Genomic DNA, 15,780 nt, shown 5'->3' with positions numbered 1-15,780 from the left:
TGGTCTCATCTCCTGACCTTGTGATCCGCCTGCCTCAGCCTCCCAAAGTGCTGGGATTACAGGTGTGAGCCACCGTGCCCCGCCTAAAAATGCCATTATTAAGTGCCTTCCACAACACAGATTTGGCCCATTGTCAAGTCCTATTCATTATGTGCTTGTGGTACATAATATTGTCCTTCTCCTCTAAGACCAGTGCCATTCAAGGTTTTTGTGAGCATCCATTTCTCATTTTTCTTGTGATAATACTTGAATTTTTTTAGGGTAAAAAAATTTTACCTTCATTCCCACTCCCTTCTCCCTCTCCATCCATGTGTTATGAGTAAGTCACCTCCCCTTAGCTCCAAGGGTGGGCATGTGTCCCAGGCCTACTCAGTCAGGGTATCCCACTATTCTAGCCCATGGGTTGGTTCAGTGATGGGTTCATGATTCATTCAATGTCAATGAGACTCAATTATGAAACTTTTGTGAGAACAAATGGGAGAAGGTCTCTTTCTCCTAAATATCAAGTTTGGGCAATCTAAGCCTGACAGTGACAGTGACCATGACATGGGTAGGGTCAGTCTGATGCCAAATTCCAACAGAAAATGGTAGAACTGAGAGAGAGTGGGAGAGAGAGAAACAGAGAGAGAGAGAGAGGGAGGGATTCTTGACATTGTTGAACTCATTTATCCAATGAGATTGAAGGCCCCTGGTGTTTTCCTTGTTAAAATCAATAAATTCCCTTTTCCCTTAAGCTTGTTTAAGTTGAGGTTTCTGTTACTTGCAATCAGAAAAGCCCTGACACTACTTATAAGTTTTTAATATAAAACAATATTTTTAAGAAAAAATAATTATCTTTCTGATGGTATAAACATCTTGACAAAGGAATTCTTGCAATGTCTCAGAATTGGATCAAAGGAAATTTCTCCTGAACCCATTAAAGGTCATAATGATGATTCCCATTATTGAGTGCTTACCATGCCCCAGCTGTGCTAGCGCTGAAACTTAGAACCTCTCATTCCATCCTCACAACAGTGAATGGATGAGAAAATGAAGGCCAAGAGCCGGAATTTCAACCCAGGTCTGCTTCAGTTTAGAGTCCATGGCCTCAATTACCTCTCCTCCTGGATATATTATACTTTATTCTAGAATCTGATATTATAAAAATTCATATTAGAAACATACATAGTTAGGTGTCAGTTTAATGGTAACCTTTTTAAAAATTCAGGTCATTCACTCTAAAACATAAGCAGAAATATTTAAAAGGATTCATGGTCCTAGTGAATATTAATCTTAACATCAAATAAACTCAATCCTTAGCCCTTCCTCTCCTGTTCCTGATCCAGCTGCTGTCTTCTCAATATTGCTGACATAGTCCCCCCTCCATCAGGTACTAAGCACCACTCACACAGGCCTATTATAGAGCAGGATGTCACAGCACACAGATTTTAGCTACCACAGTTTTTGAATTTCTTCAGCCATTCCTGCCCCTGAAATTCTCTTTGGTTATTTTGCTTTAGGGCCATACATAATAGCATCCTAGAAACTTTTTCTCAACTCTTCTTTAAATCCCAAGATTCCTAAGCCTCTCAGCCTGTAGGCGATCCTGAGAAAACCAAAGCTTCCCAATATTTGAATATGCAGTGTAGTTTAGATTTCCTGTCACAGTCTTTCCCATTAAGAGTAACTCATTGGTTTATCAAAAATTCCATGATTTTCTTTTATTTTCCTTTTTCTTTCTTTCTTTTTATTTTTTTGAGACAAAGTCTCACTCTGTCATCCAGGCTCGAGTGCAGTGGAGCTATCTTGGCTCACTGCAACCTCTGCCTCCCAGGTTCAAGCGATTCTCCTGCCTCAGCCTCCTGAGTAGCTGTGACTACAGGCGCTCACCACCACACCCAGCTAATTTTTGTATGTTTAGTAGAGACAGGGTTTCATCATGTTGGTCAGGCTGGTCTCAAACTCCTGACCTCAAGTGATCCACCCACCTTGCCCTCCCAAAGTGCTGGGATTACAGGCACAAGCCACTGCACCTGGCCTCCATGATGTTTTCTTAACAAAGTAATCCTTCTGGTGGGTTTCTACCCTTAGCAATACAGAAATCAAGAAGCTTGAGATGATTTTTTTAATATCTTATTTTCTAATTGTACTTGTTTAAGTAATGGTCTGAGAGTTTTCTTCCATGTTTCCCAGTTCCTATTACAATCTAGAACATATAGTAAGAAGTTAATAACGGTCATTAATGGAGTGTTCACCAAATGACCAACTTCCTTTTTTCTCTGATGCTGTTATATGGACTTATAAATTTCCCTCTGGGGTATGCAACTTGGAGGACAGCTACACTGAGTTCAACCTTATAACCTCTGCAAACTTCCAAGAGATTTTTAGGTTAGTGCCCCTAAGAATGCTGAAAACTTGAGCAAATCTAGACATGATACATCCACAAAGAGCGAAGAATAAGCCTAACCCCATCTTCATAGGCTGTGGGTTTTCATTCCCACCATGTCTGAACACATAGCTGGGAGATGGGTGATGCCTGGGCATCCATATTTTGTAAGGTTTCCCTTGAAAAGATTCTGATCATCACTAAATTTTCAAACAGCATTTTAGTGGTTCAAATGGTGACAAAAAAGGTGATACGTACAAGTGCCTTTATTTCTCTGTGTGGGAAATGGATGCTCTATAGTATCTTCTGTCTATTCAAACAAGGCAGTCTGAGGAGAAACTGGAATTCAACTGCTCAGTGCTTTGGGCACTGGAGATAAAAACATTTTTAGATATCATTATTAATAATTCATGAATGAGAGAACTTTACCTGACCAAAGGAATTCATTATTTTTTTTTTGTAACTTATCTTTAATTTTGTTCAGCATCTTTATTTTTATTTGTTAATTTTTTTTTGAGACAGAGTCTCGCTCTGTCACCCAGGCTGGAGTGCAGTGGCACAATCTCAGCTCACTGCAACCTCTGCCTCCTGGGTTCATGCAATTCTCCTGCCTCAGCTTCCAGAGTAGCTGGGATTACAGGCGCATGCCACCATGCCCAGCTAGCTTTTCTATTTTTTGTTAACAGAGACGGGGTTTCACTATGTTGCCCAGGCTGGTCTCTAACTCCTAATGCAGGCCTACCATACATTCACTTGGAATGATTATTTTACACGATTAATGGCATCCCAGTTCTCCGTGATATGAAAACCATTGCTTTTACCCCAGCCCCAAGCCCATGCCCTCCTCACAGGCCTCACCTAGAGGCTTATGATCAATATAGAATAGCTCTTTTCACAAATCACGTTACATTGTTGGCTTGGGAGTATGAATATTTACATTTAACATCTTTGTGTTTAATTTAGATTATTTTATCTGATGATGGGGAATGAAAGAACAAGTTTGGCCTACAGCTTGTCTGTGATGGTGATGGAAATTCAAGATGAACAAAGTGGCTTTCTCTCAGCAGATGTAGCAAGGTCCCTTGCCTCAGAATCTGAAGGAATGACAGATGAAAGTCTTCTCTCCCTTCCTGTGAGCTTTGCATATCAGAAATGACATTCCTTTCCTGGGGTGTGATGCTTCTGTAAATGTGATTTTACACTTTTTGAAAGCTATGGCTCCTTGATCCTATAGTCTATTGCAGGGAGGTCAGAATCATCTGGGGAAACTTCTTCAAATGCATGTACACACACACACACACACACACACACACACACACACACACACATCCCTCACTCCCTGGGCAGAATGCAAAGTCACACTGCCTAGACATCCTTCAGAAAAATACATCCATCTGAACTCTGATAGAATGCCAGGGGGATCTCTGCTCTGTGCTATAACAGGGGGTGCTATGCGTGTGGGGAGGGGATTGGTTCCACTACATCTGTAGGAAGATGCTGGATAATGAGGTTTCACTGTGTTTTCCTCATTTCTTCACTCTTCTGGGAGATGATGGCAGAAAGAACTTTATTACTTTCTGTCCAGTTTATTTGACTAGTATCCAAAATCTGTGCTTTATCATTGGTCATGGGAAAGCTGAAGAAAGGAAGAAGAATGTAAAAAGATAGTATGCATGGAGAGGATACTGATAATCTCAGAACCAAGGATTTCTATCATGGCTTTGTTGTTGTTTGTTTGTTTCTTTTTTTGCCAGCATGCCAAAAAGAACCTTCATTTACTTTTATAATCACCTCTTATGCTTTTTTGCCACGTGACTTTGGAGGAGGAGCTTTCTGGGCTGCAGCTTTTTGACCCTTCTTGAACTTTCGGAGGAGGTGCTGCCTTCTGGCCTGTGGCTTTCTGGCAGGAAGCTTCTAGGCTGGAGCCTTCTTGTCTGCTTTTGAACCCCAAGAAAGCAAATGCTTTGGGCAAGTAGCTTAACCTCTTTGTGTCCTACTTTTCCTTTCTCTCAATTGGGATAACAATATACAGGTGGTATTACAATGATGATATTGTACAAAAAAAAAAGTGCATTAAAAACAAGGTAAAAACCGCCAGCTGAGATTTTCTAAGTGCTTACTATGGACCAGGCACAGTTTTAAGCATTTGATACTTTCGAGTTCATTAGCTCTTATAAAATGACTGAATATACATAAGGTTCTCACATCAGGGCAGGGCACATGGCAAGCCCTTTTTAACTGTTAGTTGTGATTCTGAAAAACTGCTAAATAATAATCTGTATGATTAAACCTTTTTTTCCATTCTGATGGGCAGTTATCTCCTCATTTTCACTATTATGAATAGTGTTTTAGTGAACATCATTGTATGTATCTCCTTTGTGCATGTTTAAGAATTTCTGGGAGAAGGGAGCAGGGACATGGGAGAGTCTAGAAGTAGAATGCTGTCATGCATTTAGCCTGTTTCCTTCATTCTGAAAAAAAAAAATCAGTAGTATATGTTTCCTCACTTCTCAAGAGAGCTTTAAAACATAAACAAATATTAGCCAGGTGTGGCAGCGTGCACTTTAATCCCTGTTGCTTGGGAGGCTGAAGTAGGAGAATCGCTTGAACCTGGGAGGCGGAGGTTGCAGTGAGCTGAGATCACACCACTGCACTCCAGCCTGGGTGACAGAGTGAAACTCTGTCTCAAGAAAAAATTAAAATTAAAATAAATAAAAGATCACTTTTTTTTTAAACATTGATTTGTAGATAGTATTTGAATTACAATGTGTACCAGTAGGATGGCTAACGGTGATTTACCTTTTAATTGTCAATTTGAATTAGAGGATAAATTTAATTGAAAAAAATTAGCATGTAGACAACATTAATTTGGGAAGGTGTGATTATCAGTTTCTCTACCTCTGTTCTTTGTTGTTTTTTGTTTGTTGTTATATTGTTGTTTTTGTTTTTGGCTGTTTGTTTCTGCAGATTGACATTAATTGCTGGCCTTGTGACCAGATGCCGTTTTCCAGTTTTCAAGAGAAAGGGCGATACTTCAGGTTTTGTGACACATCCTAATGAGCTTTGCCAACTACTGTCCTACCACTCTTGTTCTGTATTTGAAGAACAAAGAGTGCAGATTTGAACAGGGCTCACCCAGCTCACCTGAATACCAATGAGAATTAAATCTCAGCCCGTGTCTCCGATTGCCCAGTGCCTCTCAATTTGCTGTGATTGTGTGAAACAGATTGCCCAGGGAGCTGGCCCTGGTCACAACATGCCTCACAAACTGAAACAGTGACAGCAGGGGTGATTGATAGAAATCCTTCTATGAGTAGCAGGTGCTACCCAGGTGAACCAAACCGTGGCCATTATTGTTTTGGGTCAGAATGCAATTAGTGTCAGAAACAAGAGCAGCCTTCTGAACTGTTCTGTGCTTCCTCTAAAGTAAGCATGCAGTAGTTTATAATATTTTTGTTTGCATTTCCCTGCCACTGGTGAAGTGGAGAATCTCTTCATACTGTTCTTTTGTATTTCTTCTTTATTGTGTGTTTTTGCTCTTTGCCCATATATATGTTTTTATAAATTAATGGTTTATTATTTGATAATAATTACTCAAATCCAATGTCATTTTCTTACTTTCCTATTTTAATTTCTTACTTTATTTCATTTTTTTCATGGACACCTCTAATATCATAAGACTTTATTTATTTAATTGCACTTACTATTATTTTATTTTATTTTTAATTTTTTAATACAAAGTTGAGACGGGGTCTCATTATATTGCCCAGGCTGGTCTCGAACTCCTGGGCTCAAGTGACCCTCCCACCATGGCCTCCCAAAGTGCTGGCATTACAGGCATGCCCCACTGCACCCAGCCTATGATTTTAAATTATCTTGTTATTTATTTCTTACTGTTTTTGTTGCTACTAATTTGTTTATTCACTTATTTATTAGCAAGGATCTTGCCAGTTTTGTTTGCCATTGTATTTGTAACAGGCTGGTTTATAGAAGACACAAAGTATTTGATAAATTAATAAATAAATTGCATTGTTGCTTTGATACCTATAAAATACAGTAGATACAGTAGATACCTGTGATACATGATCCACAATCAAGTATCTAGGGGATTGTGTAGGCACCAACCCCCTACACGATCAAAAGTTCAAATATAACTTTTAAGCCAGGTGCAGTGGCTCACACCTGTAATCCCAGCACTTTAGGAGGCCAAGATAGGCAGATCACTTGAGGCTAGGAGTTCCAGACCAGCTTGGCCAACATGGTGAAACCTCATCTCTACTAAAAAAAAAAAAAAAAATTAGCCAGGCATGGTGGCACACACCTGTAACCAGCTACTTGGGAGGCTGAGGTGGGAGAATCACTTGAACCCAGGAGGCCGAAGTTGCAGTGAGCCAAGATCAAGCCACTGCACTACAGCCTGGGCAACAGAGCAAGACTCTGTCTCAAAAAAAAAAAAAAAAAAAGGAAAAAGGCAAACATACCTTTAAACTCCCCCAAAACTTAACTACTGATAGCCTACTGTTGACCAGAAGCCTTACCAATAACACACACAGTTAACATATATTTTGTATGTTATATGGATTATGTACTGTTATCTTACAATAAAGTAAGCTAGAGAAAATGTTATTAAGAAATCAAAAGGAAGAGAAAATACATTTACTATTCATTAAATGGAAGTGAATCATCATAAAGTTCTTCTTCATCTTTGTTGTCTTCACCTTGAGTAGACTGAGGAGGAAGAAAAAGGGTTGGTCTAGCTGTCTCAGGGATGGCAGTGGGGAAGAAAATCTGCATCTAAGTGGAACTGTGCAACTCAAACCAGTGTTGTTCAAGGGTCGACTGTATACCAATATCTTGACATTAACAGATGGTGGATTATTGTGTGTTCTCCTCTAAATTAAACTTGAATGAAAATCTGTTGCAAGCCCGGGTTTCAGTAGTTGAAAGAACCAAGGGAATTCTCTGGTGAGGGTTAGCAAAAACGTTTAGCTGAGTTGTAGGAGTTTCAAGGCAGTAAGGTAGGAAGGTTTCCTGTTTCAACCAGATCAGCTCCTCACTCATCAGCATTACTTTTTTTCTTTTTTTGAGATGGAGTCTCTCTGTTGCCCAGGCTGGAGTGCAATGGCATGATCTTAGCTCACTGCAAACTCCACCTCGTGGGTTCAAGCAATTCTCCTGCCTCAGCCTCCCCAGTAGCTAGGATTACAGGTGCATGCCACCACATCCAGCTAATTTTTGCATTTTTAGTAGAGACGGGGTTTCGCCATGTTGGCCAGGCTGGTCTCAAACTCCTGACCTCAGGTGATTCACCTGCCTTGGCCTCCCAAAGTGCTGGGATTACAGGTGTGAGCCACCGAGCCTGGCCACTCATCAGCATTTCACAGAGACATCCTGCACGAGGTTTTGTTTGAAGAAAGTTTCCATTGCTCAAAACAGGAAGTTGGGGTCATGTGGGAGAAATCACTGTTTTAGGGAATCTGGAGGAAAAGGTAATGGAAATAACTTTACATTTTAAGTTATATTTATTTTTCCCTTTAAACATCAGTGTGTTGTTATTATTAATGTTTTTATAATATAAAAATATAGGCCGGGCACGGTGGCTCACACCTGTAATCCCAGCACTTTGGGAGGCTGAAGCAGGTGGATTACTTGAGGTCAGGAGTTCAAGACCAACCTGATCAACATAGTGAAACACTGTCTCTACTAAAAATACAAAAATTAGCTGGGTATGGTGGCGAGTGCCTGTAATCCCAGCTATTCGGGAGGCTGAGGCAGGAGAATTGCTTGAACCAGGGAGGCGAAGGTTGCAGTGAGCCAAGATTGCACCATTGCACTGCAGCCCGGGCAACAGAGAGAGATTCCATCTCAAATATCTATATCTATATCTATCTATATGTATAATATAATATAATAATATGATATATAATTACCTCTGGCTCAATTTTAAAGATTCAAGCAATTTATGCTCTTTAGAATTTTAGAAATAAGTGAAAAAATATGGAACACTTCATGCATTTGTAGTTATTTTTGTGCAGGGCCATGTTAATCTTCTCTGTATCGTTCCAATTTTAGTATGTATGTTATCAAAATGAGCACCCTTTTGTCCATATTTTAAACTAGGATGGTAAATATTTCTTTTTGATTTATAGAAACTTTTTGTATAATAGGAATATTAATATTTGTCTACAAAATATATTGCAAATTCTTTTCTTCCTAGCATGTCATTTGTCTATTAATTTTATTTATGGGCTGGGCATGGTGGCTTATGCCTGTAATCCTAGCACTTTAGGAGGCTATGTGTGAAGGAACGCTTGAGCTCAAGAGTTTGAGACCAGCCTTGGCAACAAAGTAAGACCCTGTCTCTACAAAAAGTACACTAATAAGCCAGGCATGTTGGTGCATGCCTGTAGTTCCAGTTACTTGGGAAGCTGAGGTGAAAGGATTGCTTGAGCCTGGGATGTCCAGGCTGCAGTGAGCCATGATTGTGCCACTCCAGCCTGGGTGACAGAGCAAGACCTTATCTCAAAAAAAAAAAAAAATCATTTATGATCTCTTTCTTAGTATCAAAATTTTAAATTTTTATGTGGTCAAGTGCATATCTTTTTCTTGGTCTTCCTCACCCAAGATTATGAATATACAGTATTCCCCATATTTTCTTCACAGTTCTGTTTTTAACATTTATAGCATACTTTGAGGCAAGGATGTTAGTATAGTTTTCTCTCTGGATGAATCTCCAATGATTTCAATACCATTTATTTAATAGTTCATTTTTTGTTTATTTGAAATGTTTCCTGTATTATAAACAGGATTATGATTTAAACATATGTCTATTCTGAACTTACTGTTACATTGATACTATTTGTTAATACTATTCTTCTGCACTGATACCACACTGTTTTAATTACTATAGCTTTATAGCATGTTTTATTATCTGGTAGGACAAGGTTCCCTTCTCCACTTTTTTTTTAATTTCCGAAAATAGGCAGCTTTTACCAACCAATTTCTCTTTCATATAAACTTGCTTTTTTTAAAATCACTAAACTGCATTTTTATTTAAACAACATTAATTACAGTCTTTCCTCATGTGGGTCCTCTTTCCACCTTCAGGAAGGCTTCTGGAACTTTAGAAAAAGGAAAGGTTTGTTCAATAACTGGCCAAATTTTTCCCGCATCCACCAGTTCTGCAATGTCACCTAAACATGGACCACTGGCCATGAAAAACACTCAGCGATAATGGACTCCTTTCCAGAAATGCTTTAATGACTTCGAACCTACAGTGACTCCTGCCTGCAACATGCCATCTGCTATGCCCAATCGGTCCATGTTCAGGAGGAAAGGACTCACCAAAGTCACACAGGTGGCTCCTGACCATTTATTGACAAAATTTGGAGCCCATGTTTCAGTGGATCTGCCAACATTATCAAGGATGAAATCAAACAGTTTTAAGGATTTCAACTGCTCTTCAACACTTCCAGATTTGTGACCAATTACATCATCTGCCCCAAGCTTCTTTATAAATTCACTGGCATCTTGGGCACAAACTGCTGTCACATGAGCATCCCATGCTTTCATCACCTGTATAGCAAAAGTACCAACTCTGCCAGAAGCGCCTAAGATTAGAACACGTTTTCCTGTGCAATTCTTGTCATTCAAGCCACCAACTTTGTTTATGGCAGACCAGGCTGTGAGAGCCACATATGGCAAAGAGGCAGCTTGATATATGAGTAAGTGATTTGGGTTTGTGAGAGACCTCATTTCCACTGACTACAACAAACTCTGAAAGAGTGCCTTGTTTCCAAGGAGGAACTGCAGCCCAGACCTCCTCTCCAGGCTTGAAGTACTTCACATCAAGCCCACATTCCATCACCATGCCAGAGACATCCCAAACAAGAGTCAGAGGAAATTATTCTCCTTTGATTTTCATGTATAAAGGATTAAGCTTCATATTTAAAGCTGTAGCTCCATAACCACTTCCATATTGACGTCTATAGGATTTACACTGGCAGCGTGAACTTTCACAGTGACTTCATTTGGATAGTGTATGATAGGTATCATCATGTTCTGAGTGAATTGAAGTACTTCATTCTTCCCATACTTATCTATCACCCAAGCAGGCATGACAGTGCTCCTTGGAGAGGTAGTACAAATCCTTCTAATGGAAGGCTTTTGGACAACTTTGCTTCTCCAGAAGCAAACCGTGTATCTGTGTTTCTTCTAAGTACACAAGTCTTCAGAAATTCCATTGTAAACACTGGTTGAACTGCATGCTCAAATTCAAATACACTTGGACTGAATCAAACTCTCACCCCTGAATTCAGTCAAATTCTGCCAAACACACGGGCTAGTTTCAAAATTGAGCATGCAAAATGGAGCATTCAAAAATGAAGTTAAACTAATGGACAGACCTGTCCTGGGAGCCCTCGGTGGAACAAGCAGACACCGCTTGCAATCCAATGCCAGAGAATCGAACGCTGGCCGACTGCTGCCACGACCTTGGCCCAGAATCTCCTTGTCTTCATATGAACTTTCAATTTGGCTTGTCATTGCAAAAAATTGGTAAGATTTTGTTTGGAATTATATTGAATTTATACCTTAATTTGAAAGACTTAAAGTCTTTGCATAGTTTGTTTGTCCATTCCAGAAACTTATATCTCTCTTAATTTACTCATGTCTTTTGTATCTTTGAAAACAGTTTTCTAGTTTTCCTTTTCAAAATTTTTTTAATTATACTTTAAGTTTTAGGGTACATGTGCACAATGTGCAGGTTTGTTACATATGTATACATGTGCCATATTGGTGTGCTGCACCCATTAACTCTTCATTTAACATTAGGTATATCTCCCAGTGCTATACCTCCCCCCTTCCCCCATCCCACAACAGTCCCCAGAGTGTGATGTTCCCCTTCCTGTGTCCATGTGTTCTCATTGTTCAATACTCACCTATGAGTGAGAACATGAGGTGTTTGGTTTTTCGTCCTTGCGATAGTTTGCTGAGGATGATGGTTTCCAGCTTCATCCATGTCCCTACAAAGGACATGAACTCATCATTTTTTATGGCTGCATAGTATTCCATGGTGTATATGTGCCACATTTTCTTAATCCAGTCTATCGTTGTTGGACATTTGGGTTGGTTCCAACTCTTTGCTATTGTGAATAGTGCCGCAATAAACATACGTGTGCATGTGTCTTTATAGCAGCATGATTTATAGTCCTTTGGGTATATACCCAGTAATGGGATGGCTGGGTCAAATGGTATTTCTAGTTCTAGATCCCTGAGGAATCACCACACTGACTTCCACAATGGTTGAACTAGTTTACAGTCCCACCAACATTGTAAAAGTGTTCCTATTTCTCCACATCCTCTCCAGCACCTGTTGTTTCCTGACTTTTATTTATTTTTATTTTTGTAAAATTTATTTTTATTTTCCATAGAGACAGGGTCTTGCTTTGTTGCCCAGACAGGTCTTAAACTCCTAACCTTAAGCAGTCCTCCTGTCTTGGCCTCCCAAAGTACTGAGATTACAGGCGTTAGCCACTGCCCCCGGCCACTCTAGTTTTCTTAGTACAAGTGTACCCACTTATTGTTATCTCTATTCCTAAGTGTTTTATACTTTTCTGCTGTTGTAAATGAGACTTTTTGTATGTTATTTCCAAATTTGTTATTTCTTTAATTTTTGTATATTGACCTTATATTGAGACACCATATTAAACTCCCTTAACCTCTCTCTCTTTTGCTTTTTTTGATTAATTTTACCTATAGACTTAGTTCTATAGTTTCAACTCTATACTCTCAAAGTTAGTTTTGTTTCTTCCTTCTTAATATTTCCCTTTTTCTCAGTTAATTAAATTGGGTAAAATTTCAAGGACAATTTTTCAATAATAATATTGTTAGAGGAAATATTTGATTTTCTTCTAATTTAAATGGGAATCCTTTGAATGATTCACATTATGCGTTGGACTTATTGAGTTTCTGCTTTCATCCTTTTCCAGGTTTATTTCTAATCTTAGTTTACTAAGATGTGGTCAGTGTAATTGCAGCTGAATTTTATCAAGTGATTTTATTTTACCGTCTATTGATATTATTATAAACTTTATTGATATTCTAATGTAGTGAGTTACAATAATACATTTTTCGAGTGATGAAATAATTCAACCAAACTCTAATTATAATGTTTTGTTATCTTAATACACTGCTGGATCAACTTTACAAATATTTTAATTAAGATACCTGTACATATTGTCATAACTGAGATAGCTTAAATGTTTGATTGCTTGTCTCTCTGGGTTTCTGGCTATCTCTCTATTTGGTTACTTGTCTGGATTCTATACCTCGTCTGGTTTTGATAGCAGAGTTATGTTTATTTCACAGAATGCATTAGAAATACTTTTTTTTTTTTTTTTTGCCCTAGAAGAGTTTAAGTAGCATAAATTTGGTCAATTTCTTGAAGGCCCAAAAGAAGTTTATTAAAGCTGTATTGGTTTAGTGCCTTTTTTAGAGGTAGAGTTCTGTATCGTTTATCTATTGCTGTGTTAGAAATTATCCCAAAACTCAATGGCCTAAAACAACAATAACCATTCATTATCTCATTGAGTCTGTGAGTCAGGAATTTGGGAGCAGCTCAGTTACGTGGTTCTGGCTTAAAGTTTCTCATGAGGTTGCACTTAGATATTGGCTTGGGGCCACAGCGATCAGAAAGCTTTTTTGGGGCTGGTGGATCAAAATGTCTCACTAACGTGACTGGCAAGTCAGTGCTGGCTATTGGCCAGGAACCTCTGTTCCTTTTCTCATAGGTCTCTCCATAGGACTGCTTGAGTGTCCTCATAGCATGGTGCCTGGCTTCCCCTAGACTGCAGGGAAGCCATCTTTTGGCTTCCCTGGGCCACATTGGAAGAAGAAGAATTGTCTTAGGCAACACATAAAATACACTAGCACTAATGATAGCTGATGAGCTAAAAAAAAAAAAAGAAAAAAATCTCATAATGTTTTAAGGAAGTTTATGAATTTGTGTTGGCCATATTCAAAGCCATTCTGGGCCACATGCGCCCATAGGCTGCAGGTTGAACAAGCTTGCCCTAGAGTAAGCAGTTAAAAAGAGCACAAGGTCTTTTAATGATCTATGCTTGGAAGTCACACACTGTCACTTTTTTTCTTATTCTATTGGTCACTGGGCCAGCTCTGATTGAGCCCTGATTCAGAGAGGGGGCTACATAGGGCCTGATAGTAGGAGGCAAAAGTTTATTTGAGAGCATCTTGTAGGCTGGCCCCCATAAGTGCTCAGTGCCTTTTCAATTATTTAATGATTATTGCTCTAGTCAGATTCTAGCTCTTCTTAAATCAATTTGGTATTTTATAGTCTTCAGGAAATTTACTCTATCATATAGTTAAATGTTCTATAAGTTTTTAGTGGAAAGTTTTTGTTTCTCCAAGGTTACAAAAAAATTCTGCCCTTGGATCTTCTAGAATTTTTGTGGTTTCATAGTAATCAAATTTTTTGTCAAATAATTTAGATATTTGTCTGGGCAGGGTGGCTCACACATGTAATCCCAACACTTTGGGAGGCCAAAGTGGGAGGATAGCTTGAGGCCAGGAGTTTGAAACCAGCCTGGACAATGGAGCAAGACTCCAACTCTACAAAAAATTTTAAAAATTAGCTGGGTGTGGTGGCACATGCCTGTAGTCTCAGCTACTCCAGAGGCTGAGGCCGGAGGATCACTAGAGCCTGGGAGTTCAAGGCTGAAGTGAGCCATGATCACCACTGCACTCCAGCCTGGGTGACAGAATGAGACCTTATCTCAAAACAACAACAACAAACTAAACTAAATTTCAGGCTATGAAGGGGAAGGGAGGTTGGACATGCCTCATTATACCCCCTTTTCTTTTGGAGTTCGGGCTTAACTGACCAGCATTACTGTTAAAATACAGAGCGTAAGACTGATAAAACAGATGCTTTGGCAATAAAATAGCAAATTCCAACCCAACTCTGATATAGCATCACATAACAGATAGCAGATCCTGAAGGCAATAAAAATATTTTACCCCAAAATATATTTTCTTAAAATATTTTGAAATGGCCTGCAAACCTGTCTTTTGTGGGGAAATTTGTGTCTGCAAAGAATATCCCTCTGTTTCTAGGTCTTTCCCAGATCTAGGAGAAATTAAATGAGAATCCGACACCGTTATGTTCTGAAAAGAGATATATACATTCTATTCTCTCTAAGGCAGCTACCTGGAGGCTCCATCTACAAAATAAGAACCTTGGCTTCCACAACCCACCTTGTCTTCACTCAAGCATTCCCCACTCCCCAGTGTCTAAAACCAAACTGTAACCTGAGCCATGGTCATTCATATTGGCTCAGAATAAACTTCTTTAAATATTTTATGAAGTTTGGCTTTATGGTCAACACTTCTTTTATTGAAAGTTTCTTTATTGTCTAGGATCATTGTTGAATTTTGTCACATTCCTTTTCAGCATCCATGGAGATGATCATTTGATAGACAATAAATATTATTAGATTTTTCTAGAGTTGAGCCATCCATATATTCATAGGAGAAAAAAAACCTTCATAGTTATAAATTGCCATTGGATTCTGCTTATAAATAATTTATTTAGTATTGATATTAATTGAAAGACTAGTCTATGACTTTGTATCTTTTCTGTTTCTTTGAGACAGAGTCTCACACTGTTGTCCAGGATGGAGTGGAATGGCATGATCATAGCTCATGGCAACCTCCAACTCCTGGACTCACGTAAGCATCCTGCCTCAGCCTTCCAAGTAGCTGGGATTACAGGCACACATAACTGTGCCTGGCTAATTAAAAAAAAATTTTTGTAAAGACAAGGTCTGCCTCGATTGCCCAGGCTGGTTTTGAACCCCTGGGCTGAAGTGATCCTCCCACCTCGGCCTCTCAAAGTGCTGGTATTACAGTCATGAACCACCACACCTGGCCTTAGCTTTTGTAAATTTTGTAGTCTTTGTCAGTTATGTATTTTATATTCCCTTCATAAAAATAATTAGGAAGCTTTTCTTCTTTTTTTAGGCTCCAGAATAGTTTAAATGAAACTGGAATTATTTGCATTTTAAAGATTTGGTAGAATTCCCCTGTGCAATAATGTGGTTTTGATACTTTTCTTGGGAAGAAGAGAGGAGCAACTGTTAACTACTTCCATATTGGACTTTCTCATGTAATCTAATGAGTATGGGATGGTGTAAAAGAAAAAGAAATAGGTGGGGCGTGGTGGTTCATGCCTGTAATTTTAGCACTTTGGGAGGCCAAAGAAGGTGGATTGCTTGAGCCTAGGAGTTCAAGACCAGCCTGGGTAACATAATGAGACCCCCATCTCTATTTTTTAAAAATAATAATAATAAGAAATATATATTTGGTCACTTTCCTTTCACTCCCTTGGCACACAGCTT

At 39.0% G+C, this 15,780-nt stretch overlaps 1 non-coding gene and 1 pseudogene across 1 annotated transcript; both read right to left on the bottom strand.

The window, feature by feature from the left end:
• Positions 1-8,356: 8,356 nt before the first annotated feature.
• LOC116479740 (U6 spliceosomal RNA) lies at positions 8,357-8,461 on the bottom strand. Its single transcript, XR_004251058.1, has one exon. It is a non-coding gene; the product is annotated as a U6 spliceosomal RNA (small nuclear RNA).
• Positions 8,462-9,418: 957 nt separating this feature from the next.
• Positions 9,419-10,894, bottom strand: LOC116479032 (reticulon-4-interacting protein 1, mitochondrial-like; annotated as a pseudogene).
• Between the last annotated feature and the right edge of the window lie 4,886 nt (positions 10,895-15,780).

This window comes from Hylobates moloch, unplaced genomic scaffold (assembly GCF_009828535.3).
Source record: "Hylobates moloch isolate HMO894 unplaced genomic scaffold, HMol_V3 SCAFFOLD_12, whole genome shotgun sequence".
Taxonomy (NCBI): Eukaryota; Metazoa; Chordata; class Mammalia; order Primates; family Hylobatidae; genus Hylobates; species Hylobates moloch.
This window is presented reverse-complemented; position numbering and strand designations above follow the sequence as displayed.